The sequence below is a fragment of the Schistocerca gregaria genome, chromosome 1 (genome assembly GCF_023897955.1).
Source record: "Schistocerca gregaria isolate iqSchGreg1 chromosome 1, iqSchGreg1.2, whole genome shotgun sequence".
NCBI lineage: Eukaryota > Metazoa > Arthropoda > Insecta > Orthoptera > Acrididae > Schistocerca > Schistocerca gregaria.
In genome coordinates, this window is record NC_064920.1 from 1,124,182,776 (window position 1) to 1,124,195,416 (window position 12,641).

The following is a 12,641-nucleotide window of genomic DNA, read 5'->3' on the forward strand; positions in this document are numbered from 1 at the left end:
ATAGGTGGGGAGTGGAGGTGGATGGAGAGAGAGAGAGAGAGAGAGAAGACGTGCAGGGGAAGGTATGGTGGAGTGAATGGAGGAAATAGGAAAGTAAGGGGAGAGCGAGAAGTGTGGGTGGAGGATACGGCTGTGTTACGTTGGGTCACGCTTACGTAAACACGTGAAAGGAAATTTACGCGTAAACCCAGCGAACGGCAGGCGCACACTGCTCGGTCTACAAGGTAATAGCCGCAAACCGAACGCCTGAGGGTATCAGTTCTGAGCAGTAGCAACTACGGCTTCCTCAGGAAAGCGTGAATGTTTGTCGACAGGCCGCAATTCTACATCTCCAGTAGCAAGTTGGGAATGTGGTTTTCCCGAACAGAACTCAGATATGCATAAATGCCCACGCCGTGTTTGATTTGGTAGCTGCGTGGAACGAACATGTATCACCCAGGATATTAGGCATACTAGTGTTCATCCATAAAAGGTAACTTATTAATTTACGAGCTCTGTTGTTGTCCGCAGCAGGTTTTATTCTGCGTCTTCCAGATTTCATTTGACATTCGCTTTATTACTAAATTTAATGACACAATTCGTCTTAGTACATTACAAAAACGTAAAACAACGATACAGAAGCCACACAAAGGAAAATATTCATACACTCGTACAATCTTTAATTATAAGTGTAATTCTTAAGCAAAGAACGGAAAGCAGAAAGATGAAACGAGTATATAGAGCGTCTATACAAGGGAGATGTACTTGAGGGCAATATTATGGAAATAGAAGAGGACATAGTGAAGATGAGAAGGGAGATACAATACTCCATGAAGAATTTGACGAAGCACTGAAAGAGTTAAGTCGGAACAAGACTCTAGGAGTAGACAACATTCCGTTGGAGCTACTGATAGCCTTGGGAGAGCCACCCACGACAAAATTCTTCCATCTGGTGAGCAACGCGTATAAGACTGGCGAAATACCCTCAGACTTCAAGAAGAATAAAATAATCCCATTTCCAAAGAAAGCAGGTGCTGACAGGTGTGAAAATACTAATACCAATCCTTTATAGAATAATGGAAGAACTGGTAGAAGCGGACCTCGTGGAAGATGAGTTTCGGTTCTGCAGAAAATTGGGAACACGCAAGGCAATACCGACCCTACGACTTCTCATACAAGATATGCTACGGAAAGGCAAGCCTACGTTTATAGTATTTGTTGACTCAGATAAAGCTTTTGTCAATGTTGACTGGAATACTCTCTCTCAAATTCGAAAGGTGGCAGGGTAAAATACATGGAGCGAAAGGCTATATACAGTTTGTACAGAAACCAGATGGCAGTTATAAGATCGAGGGGCATGGAAGGGAAGCAGTGGGTGAGAAAGGAGTGAGACAGGGTTGTAGCCTATCCCCGGTTTTATTCAATCTGTACATTGAGCAAGCAGCAAAAGACTCAAAGAAAAATTTGGAGTAGAAATTAAAGTCCAGAGACAAGAAATAAAAAATAGAAGAAACAAAAAACGTGGCGTGGAAACATCCGGTTTCGCTTGTGGCAAAAACATGCCGATCAGCGACAACTGTAGGCTAACAGCCTTCTAGAATAGCTGTGGACTGAACCTGCTGGATTTCATGCCACAAGGTGCAACCTTCAATGCTCACGCAGTTCCACACTGTCACGTCTGAGGGGCTGCCATCAGACGAAGGCACCGAGGGAATCATGATGTGAACAACGTGAAACTGGTCCACGACAAAGAGAGACCACAGGTGGCAATAAGAACTGCCAAAAAGCTCGGAGAATTTCACTGCGCGATTCTGGACCAGCTACTTTACAGTCCATACCTCGCCCCCTAGAGATTTCCACATTTTCGGACCGCTGAAGATGTTCCCGGCAGGAAGCGATGCACAAGTAACGATGAAGCCGAGACAGGTGTCCGACGGTTGTGCACAATCAACAATTCTACTTCAGGGGAATCTCAAATTTAGTGCGGCGATGGGACAAATGTGTGAATCAGTGTGGGGAATATGTAAAAATAGTGTACGTTATGTGCAATACGATGTATCCACATCAAAAAAGTTTTGCAGCACCTTGGTACCGAGAGTTCTCGAAACTGTACAGAAATTTGGAATAGAGATCAACATAAACATAATTTTCCCATATTTTAATGCCCTTGAAAACCAGTCATTGCATGTTGTACCACCACACAGCAAGACCTTCAGAGGTGGTGGTTCAGATTCTGTAGACACCGGCACCTCTAGTACCCAGTAGCTCGTCCTCTTACATTGATGCATGCCTGTATTCGTTGTGGCATACTATCGACAAGTTCATCAAGGCACTGTTGGTCCAAATTGTCCCACTCCTCAGAGGCGATTCGATGTAGATTCCTCAGAGTGCTTGGTGGGTCACGTCGTCCACAAACAGCTCTTTTGAATCTATCCTAGGCATGTTCGATAGGGTTCATGTCTGGAGATCATGCTGGCCACTCAAGTCGAGCGATGTCGTTATCCTGAAGGACGTCACAAGATACAAGATGTGCACCATGGGTGCGCGAACTGCCGTCCCTGAAGACGAATGCTTCGCCAATATGTTGCCTATATGGTTGAACTATCGGTCGGAGGATGGCATTCACATATCGTACTGCCTTCCATGACCACCAACGGCGGCCCCTACGTAATGTCGCCCCAAAACAGCAGGGAACCTCCACATTGCTGCACTCGCTGAACGGTGTGTCTAAGGCGTTCAGCCTGACCAGGTTGCCTCCAAACACGACTCCGACGACTGTCTGGTTGAATGCATATGCGACACTCATCGGTGAAGAGAACGTGATGCCAATCCTGAGCGGTCCATTCGGCATGTTGTTGGACCTACCTGTACCGCGCTGCATGGTGTCGTGGTTGCAAAGAAGGACCTAACCATGGGCGTCGATAGTGAAATTGCACATCATGCAGCCTATTGAGCACAGTTTGAGTCGTAACACGACATCCTGTGGCTGGAGCAAAAGCATTATTCAACATGGTGGCGTTGCTGTCAGGGTTCCTCCGAGCCATAATCCGCAGGTAGCGGCCATCCACTACAAGTAGTAGCCCTTGGGCGGCCTGAGTGAGGCAGGTCATTGACAGTTCTTGTCTCTCTGTATCTCCTCCATGGCCGAACAACAATGCTTTGGTTCACTCCGAGGCGCTAGACACTTGCCTTGTTGAGAGTCCTTCCTGGCACAAAGAAGCAATGCGAACGCTATCAAACCGCGGTATTGGCATGGATGAACTACAGACAACACAAGCCGTGTACCTCCTTCCTGGTGGAATGACTGGAACTGATCGGCTTTCGGACTCCCTCTGTCTAATAGACGATGCTCATGCATGGTTGTTTACCTATTTGGGCGGGTTTAGTGACACCTTTGAACAGTCAAAGGAATTGTGTCTGTGATACAATATCCACAGTCAATTTCTATCTTCAGGGGTTCTGGGAACTGCGGTGATATGTGAATATTGTCATTACCTGTACTTATCTTACTTTGGCCAAAACAAAAATGTAGGGCAAAGGCATTCTGATTTTCTCTCGTATTTTCTTTTTGAGCGTCCGTTTGGCAAAATAATAAGGCGGTTATTTCCTCTTTATCAGGTCAGCTAACGCGGACATTACGTTGCAAAAATCCTACTCTCCACCGAGTTTCCCCACGGTGTTCGACCGGATGCTCTCCAACACCCTGGCCGAGCGTTTATTATGTCCTTCAGCTAATTAAGTGGGCTCTCTCACGGGCGCTATTGCCAGTACACAATGGTATCCGCCGGCAATAACAAGCAATCCTGCACGCCAAGTTCTCCTCCGCCACTGCCTCCAGTACGATGGCGGTCCGTCTCCGGCTGTCCGCGGACCAGTTAATCTTCTTTGCTGCCGCGGTCCGCGCCTTCCCCCTGCAATGGGCCAGACCGCTGTCTATTGTTATCGCCTCCGCTAAACCCGTAAGCCGCTTTTGGAGCGGCACCGTGCTCTCCTAGCGTATAGAAAGCCAATGAAGTGCTCGCCTTCCGGAGAGTGTTCTCGTTCTTGTGTGCTCTCCTCAGATTAAACCGGATGAGCTGTCTCCTAGCTACTCCTATTGTTACCCCGAATTCGCCTTTAAGTAAAGCGAGGACGCAGTTTCATTAGTGGACAATTTGTCACATATCGTTCCTCGCCGCTTGTAATGCGGCCAACGGATTACGCTATGTAAATATTTTTGCTAGAGTACGCTTGTAGGAAACGTAACATTACAACAAAAAAATTCAAGCACACGAAGTAGAGCACTGCACCTCCGCTGTGTAGTTCTGAAATAAAATAGAATGAAATCATCTATATTATTAAACTACGAGCGGCGTTGAATAAGTAATGCAACACTTTTTTTCCTCGTCCAGTTTCGGTTGAAAAAAATGCTAAATTTGTTGTGGGGCATGATGGAATATTCCCGTTTGAGCCCCTATAGTTCCATGCAGTTCCGATAGTCGGCGGGGCCATACGTGGCCTGCAAAATAGCGTCTGTAATGGAGGTGCCTTTCAAGCACAGAGCTGTCAATGATCTTCTTTTGATGGAAAACCAGAGCATTACAGATATTCGTAGACGCCTGCTGAATGTTTACGGTGACCTGGCACTGAACAAAAGCACGGCGAGTCGTTGGCCGATACGTCTGTCACTATTGCAACAAGGTCGAGCAAACCTGTCCGATCTCCCTCGTGAAGGAAGGCCACACAGCTGTGGTTCCTGCAGTGTTGGAGCGCGCGGACATTCTTTATCGAGGTGATCGACGGATCACAAACACCTCGCTGTACAACTGGACGTCTCTTGGTAATGGTGACATACTCGTCCAGCAGTTGGGGTACTCAGACGTGTGTCCCATTCGGTTCGTCGCAGCTTAACCGAAGACCACAAAGAGCAACGAAGGATCATCTGTGCGGAATAGATGGCGCTTTACAAGGCTGATCGTTACCAATTTTAGTCGAACAGTCACTATGAAACATCGGTTTATCACTTCGAACCTAAAACAAAACGGAAATCCTTGGAGTGGCATCGCACGAAGGAAAAGTTCAAAGCCGCAACATCAGCCGGTAAACTCATGACCACGGTATTCTGGGACTCTTGACATGTTATTCTGTTCGATGTCCTCCTTCATGATGCAACTGTCAACTCTGAGGGGTATTGATCTACTCTCAGGAAACTGAAGAAATGACTTCAGCGCGTACGATTAGTATATGTTGAGAAAAAGATATGCTCACTTGAGAAATAAAATACATACATCAAAGAAAGTTTTGAATCACCACAGTTGCCAGAACTCCTGGAGGCAGACGTTAACTATAGATGTTGTATCGCAGACACAGTTCCTTTTACTCTTCAGAGATGTCATTAAAAATGTAAACAACCATGCATCAGCACCGCCTGTTAGACAGAGGGGTCCGACAGCCGATGAGTTCCAGTCGTTTCACCAGCAAGGAGGTGCACGACTCGTGTTTTCTGCGATCCACCATGCCTAGACGGTCAATACCACGGTGCGATTGAGTACGCATTGTTACTTTGTGCCAGAAAGGGCTCTCAACAAGAAAAATGTCCAGGCGTCTCGGAGTGAACCAAAGCGATGTTGTTCGGACATGGAGGAGATACAGAGAGACAGGAAATGTCGATGACATGCTTCGCTCATGCCACCCTTGGGCTACTACTGCAGTGGATGACCCCCACCTACGGACAATAGCTCGAAGGAACCCTGACAGCAACGCCACCATGTTGAATAATGCTTTTAGTGCAGCCACAGGACGTCACGTTACGACTCACACTGTGAGCAATGGGCTACATGATGAGCAACTTCACTCCCGACGCCCATGGCGAGGTCCTCCTTTGCAATCACGATACTATACAGTGCGGTACAGATGGGCCCGTCAACATGCCGTATGGACCGCTCAGGAATGGTACCATGTTCTCTTCACCGATGAGTATCTCATATGCCTTCACCCAGACAATCGTCGGAGACGTGTTTGGAGGCAACCCGGTCAGGCTGAACCCCTTATGCACACTGTCCAGCGAGTGCAGCAAGTTGGAGGTTCCCTGCTGTTTTGGGGTGGCATTATGTAGGCCCGACGTACGCCTCTGGTGGTCATGGAAGGCGCCTTTACAGCTGTACGAATCGTGAATGCCATTCTCCTACCGATAGTGCAACCATTTCGGCACTATATTGGCGGGGCATTCCTCTTCATGGACGGAAATTCGTGGCTCCATCGTGCACATCTTGTGAATGACTTCCTTCAGGATAACGACATCGCTCGACTAGAGTGGCCAGCATGTTCTAAAAAAAAGGGGTTCAGATGGCTCTGAGCATTATGGGACTTAACATCTTAAGTCATCAGTCCCCTAGAACTTAGAACTACTTAAACCTAACTAACGTAAGGACATCACGCAACACCCAGCCATCACGAGGCAGAGAAAATCCCTGACCCCGCGGGAATCGAAACCAGGAACCCGGGCGTGGGAAGCGAGAACGCTACCGCACGACCACGAGATGCGGGCCATGTTCTACAGACATGAACACTATCGAACATGCCTGAGATAGATTCAAAAGGGCTGTTTATGGACGACATGACCCACCAAGCACTCTGAGAGATTTACGTCGAATCGCGTTTGAGGCATGGGACAACTTGGACCAACAGTGCCTTGATGGCCTTGTGGATAGTATGCCACTACGAATACAGGGATACATCATTTAAGAGGACGTGCTACTCGGTTTCAGAAGTATTGCTGTTTACAACAGTCTGGACCTCGACCTCTGTATTGTAGTACAGCATTCGTTGTGTGGTTTTCATGAGTAATAAAAAGGGCGGAAATGATGTATGTGTTGATCTCTATTCCAATTTTCTGTACAGGTTCCGGAACTCTCGGAACCGATGTGATGTAAAACTTTTTCTGATGTGTGTATATGATAAGAACTACCAGAACTGCATTTACTTAATGTGAAATAGTGACGGAAAAGCACGTACATACATACACTCACGCATGTTACTTTTTCGTCAATAATGCTCAAAAGTAATATTGCAAATTTTTAAACCACATATTATCCAAAATGATGAGCAGGTAGCACAGTAATGTGAAATGACTGATATCTTTCCAAAATCTAATCCTACCAAACTGCTTCCATGAAGTGAAAATATGTAGTTTCAAATGAATTTTATATCAAATACCACTAATGAACTGAAATGTCGCTACTCAAAATTATTTTATACAACGATACAGTTTGTTCTTTCAGTCACTTCAACATTTCACCGTAAATATAATTGTGCCATATCATCCGTATTCTGAAAATTTCCCATTAGCAAAGAACACATTCCGTAGTTTGTTATATAGCACTCCGAGAAGCTTTTTATTTGAAGTGTCATGCTTTTTCGGTGCGTGATAAGAGGAACGCCTGTGAAATATCTGATGTGCTTAGCTTATGAAAGTAAATTAGATTTCAAAGAGAGTGCCATTAATACGAGATTACTACAGAGACCGAGTTTTTGTTAGTGGACCCTGCACCCTTCGGATTAAAGGGACACCCAAATTGAAAAGGAAAATTCACCAGCTTTGTAGAGCAGGATACACCAACGACAATTAAATAATGCGACTGAAAATAGGGCGACTATAAAACAGTTGTGCATCTAATTTTTGTATATTTGTAGTAATAAAATATTATATAGAACGGACTTGATCGCATAAAACTGATGATGATCATATTTTTTTAACTCTTGTTTCGGTTTCATTGGTACATATTAAAGTACCAGGTCGTACTATATTTCATCGTATGGATTATGAATGGTCTTGGGATGTCTGTTCCGTCTCGTCCTCTCTGTGGCTCTTCCATTTATTGTCGCGATGTTTTGTCTTCGTTGTTGTGGCTCTAAATGATTTGCGTTGTCGATTTGACGGTCTTCCATGCTGTGACTTGCTAAAAAAAAGGTCGCTAGTCAGCATCTGTCTTATTTTGGCACATCACTTTTCCCTCTGCTGATGTTGTCTTTATTGCACTCAGTAGAGTAGGTCACGTTTTATTTAAATAGAGTTAATAATTATTAACGAATAAAGATAACGAATAAAGATGCTGTAATGCTTGAAGTGTTGTCGCTGAAACACCAACTACAAATCACATTGAGGTTTTGGGCAAGTCATGGTTCATATCCGTCTCTGCAGCAGCTATCTCGTGTTGCAAAATCAACAATTGGCATATTACTTCCAGCTGTTAATGATGTCAGCTACATCGAACTTACAATATACACGAACAAGATGATCCCTTGATCGCTGTTCCTAACGACGAGATTCTTACTTTTGGTTTTCGGCCAAAAAACGCTTCTGCTTAGCGGTAATTAGCTACTGTATTTCTTCCGTGAGTTCAGTGATGTACTGTTCTTACAATTTCGCATTTGGGCCATAAAGCCCACTCCAAAGCTGCCAATTTCAACACCTTCCTAAGCTGCTGTGTGAAGGACCTTACTCACATAAACCAGATAGTGGAAATGTCATTGTGATTTCCTTCCTTTGCACTTAGTTTCGACGCTGCCTGCGAGCTGAACATGGTTGGGTTGACAAAAATATATTCTACAGTATGGAGTATCAATAAAAGATAATTTAATGTGGCCTCTATGTACTAGGTAAAGTATAACACTATTTAGTTATTTTTATTGTTACACAGCCGCAAATGCTGTTTCTCTACTCAGTCTCTCTAAAATATCGCAAACACTTATGGTTCCCGTTGGTATACAAAAGCGAAAATTTCCTCTATTCCCCACTTCATATTTCTGTTTGTTTACACTCTATCGACACATGCCCTAACGTCAGAACATGAGCAAGTAATAATAGTAGTACTGCAACTTTCATTCGAAAACATGTATATATCAGGTGATGCATCTCTTCTGGTGATATGATAATACCATTACAGATGCGTGGTAGGTTATCGGTGCAAGATTACCTTGACATTCAGAGATAACATAAGGACTTCCACTGTCACGTGATACACGTGGTAGACTTAAGTGCAAGGACAACTCCACGCCCCTGCCCCTGGAAAATCATCCGCACTTGATCAAGATTAACCAGGGAACCACCAGAATCTCCTCTCCTCCTCCTCCCGCCACCCCTCCCCCCCTGGACCAATGACACTCAAGCATCCCTCCCAATCTTCACATTTTATAACTGTGTCACGATTGTGTTGCTTCCCTCTGGAGCTCTGCAACATAGTCAGAGGATCTGGCTCTGTCGGTCTCTTAATAACAAATTAATGTAATTATGTTAAGTTGCGTCAGTTACTGTCATTTTCTCGCAATGTTACATATTTTTCGACATGTTTTTCAGTTTTTACTTTTTTCACATCTTTTCCACACTTTTTAGTATTTTCGCGTATTTTTTCCAAATTTCATCCAATTACGTGAGTTTTGTACCATTAATGTTATGTCGTGCCAACGTAGACGATCATAATGCAGCATATGTCCAAAACTATCCAAGGTATTTGACACTTCTAAACCACCATTGCATTAATAGAAAGAGAGAGAGAGAGAGAGAGAGAGAGAGAGAGATGTCATGATGCATGTCTTAGAAACTAACAAGGTGGTAGGAATAATGACGTCATGGCATACTAATGACGTCCTAGCAAATTCTACTATCACTGCAGTTTCACCGACTTCCAACCAAAGGTACTGTATTTACAAGAAATGCCACAACATGGCGAATAGATAAAACCGCACCAAGCCATCAGTACATCACTAGGTTGATTGTTGTCACATTTTCTGTCTGAAAACGAGCACTTTCTTGGAAATAATGATGTGATAGCAAAATCTGTGTGTACAAATATTAGCAAAGCACTACAAAATTAGCACCTAGAAAGATGACTAGTGTCTCCAGCGAAAGGTATATCACCTGCAAGATAGCTGAACCCTCTAATGCTGACCTGTGTAGCATAGCCGCGACTGCGAACACAGATGTTTGTTTTATGGTCGTAAATACACTGCCCCCCAACGCAGTATTGACCGTGACATTAGCACAGTGTATGCGTTATCGTCTCCGACCTGGTCATGGAGGTAGCCACCCCAAGTAGAGGCGTTCTGCCCTCGACACACAGGTCCCACTATGTTAGCGGTGTTTGTATTGCAGATAATCTTCAAACATCCAATAAATAGTAATTCCATAATCAAACAGAGATTTGAAAGTGCGTGGATTTTACTAAAATGTCAATAGCTAGGCTTCTACTACACAATTAAACATGCAGCAACGTACTCTATCACTTTATATTTTTTGCAAGAAATCGTTCTTGCTACAACTGCAAAACTTAAACTGCAGTTACGAGGTTTTCATTGCCTACCGTTGAAATGACAGTACTATACGAAAAAAAATCTGTGTCCATCGGTATTTACGAAATTTTGACTCATCGACAGAATTCCAAAGACACACGCTGGACAGGTAGCACACTTAAATATTTGAAAAAAAAAAAATGCTAAGAAAAACTTATCCGTGGATTAATACTGAGTTAAGCCACATATATCCGTAGTGGAAAGCTGATGCATTACCGCTAACCTGCCAGAACACAATATCTACAAAATTAAACCTGAAATATTGTACGTGACGTCACTGTAAGACTCGTAAATATATACGGAAATAATTGGAACTGTCCAAATACGCTCCCACCACACAAATTAGACTGAGCGATGGCCGGAGTAGAGTAAAGACAAACTATTTCTACATACAAAGTCCATAACTCACAGAAGTCAAACCACCTCTCTCGCTACATATTAAACTGAGATATTAGAGAGCTGCAGGTTTTGCGCTCCGTTTGTCGGTAGGCTTATTTTCCAAAGGTATAACCATAAAAAAGATAATCTCCCAAAAAATGGAATTAACTTGCTTTCAAATCAAGTGTAACGACTCCTGGAAAAAACGGCCCTCACATGCCTTTTAAACAGTGGAGGCACCACCATTTCTTTTCGATTCCTGGGACCAGGATCAAGGCAGATCAGAATTACACAGCTGTCAATGCAACGACACTCATTGTGTAAATGAAACGCCTAGCCCTGGGGAAGGACTTCCACAGCCGGAACGAGTGGGCATTGGCTGATAGTAATGACAGGAAATCTCCCTATGCAAAACTGATAAACCCAGGAGGAATCACTGATTTGTGTGTTATTAGTAGTAGCGGTCAATAAATTCCATCTTCCCGTTCGCGGTCACATCGTCCAGAATACACTGGCCGCTCAGTGGCTGGTGAATAAACAGGAACTGAGTGAAACTTCCTAGCTGATTAAAACTGTGTGCCGGACCGAGACTCGAAATCGGAAACTTTGCCTTTCGCGGGGAAGTGCTCTACCAACTAAGCTACCCAAGCACGACTCACGTCCCGTCCTCACAGCTTTACTTCCGCCACTACCTCGTCTCCTTCCTTCCAAACTTTACAGAAGCTCTCCTGCGAACCGTGCAAGACTAGCACTCCTGAAAGAAAGGATACTGCGGGGACATGGCTAAGCCAAATTTCCCGAGTTCGAGTTGTGGGGCGGCGAAGAAGTCGTCGAATGAGTTGTTTGAATGTTCATTTCACGTATCAGACTATTGCCGATGCAACATATGTGGGACGGCGAAGAAGTCGTTGTTTAATGTTGAATGAAAGTTGAACATTGCCACCTTAAATCACGCGAGCCTGGCAACTAATTTGGTGGCCAGTCAGAAAGCGAAGGGAAACTTACTGACCTTAGTTCCCAGTCTGCACGGCCACATTCCTGTACAGCCCAGCTAAACGAAAAATATCCATAGTTCTTCACGGGATTAGGGCTGCTTCAATAAAATTTAAAGTTCCAAACAAGATTTTATTATCTTAAAGGCTCACACAAATTACTCGAAACTTCTGAAAATGCCAAAGACATTAAATATTGTTAATTCAGCCAATCGTTTAATAGTTCAGAGGCGACTTCTACAGCAAGTTCCTCCCGAATAGTTCATTACTCTAACTAACGGTGCTCTATTAATAGTTCGCAATAATGTTAAAAAAAAAAAATTAATGCTCGCCTTAAAAGTGGAGTTAGTCACCACTTGCCACGCGGAATTATACTTCACACGGACGGCACAATAACAGTTTGTTACCGAAGTCTAAACGATCCAGGACGGTGTACAGTCCTCGCGATTTTCAATGTCCGTTTACATTGCTAAGTACGCGCATGTCACAGCCCGCTATGACGTCACCCGAGGCGAGGCGCGATCGGACGTTAAGCTCGCGTGGACTAGGCGTTGGTCTAATGCGGAGTGAGCTTACTACTGCCTCTGCCGCTCTTTTTATATAGCTCCGGCGCGTACCGCCAAGAGAGCATCTGTTCTTTCCGTTGTATGCAGATGCCTGCAACCTCCAAATGACCGCTATCTCAGGCACCTAATCTTAAATATCACATTTAATAATAGCTTTACAAACTTCTCAATTTTTGTATACATACATCTGAGCAGTACAGAAGCACGTAGAAAATCTCAGCCCGCTAAAATTAAAACTTTACTCTCTAGAATTTTTACAATGGAACTAACGGTAGATTGTTACCTCTGAACCATAGCTTTATCAAGACTTGTATCAGCTGTTAATTATGCTACAAGACTAAAACTTGGTGTAGCTTTGTTAATTGTCCTATCTGATCATTGGTCTTAAAGAATTTGTTTT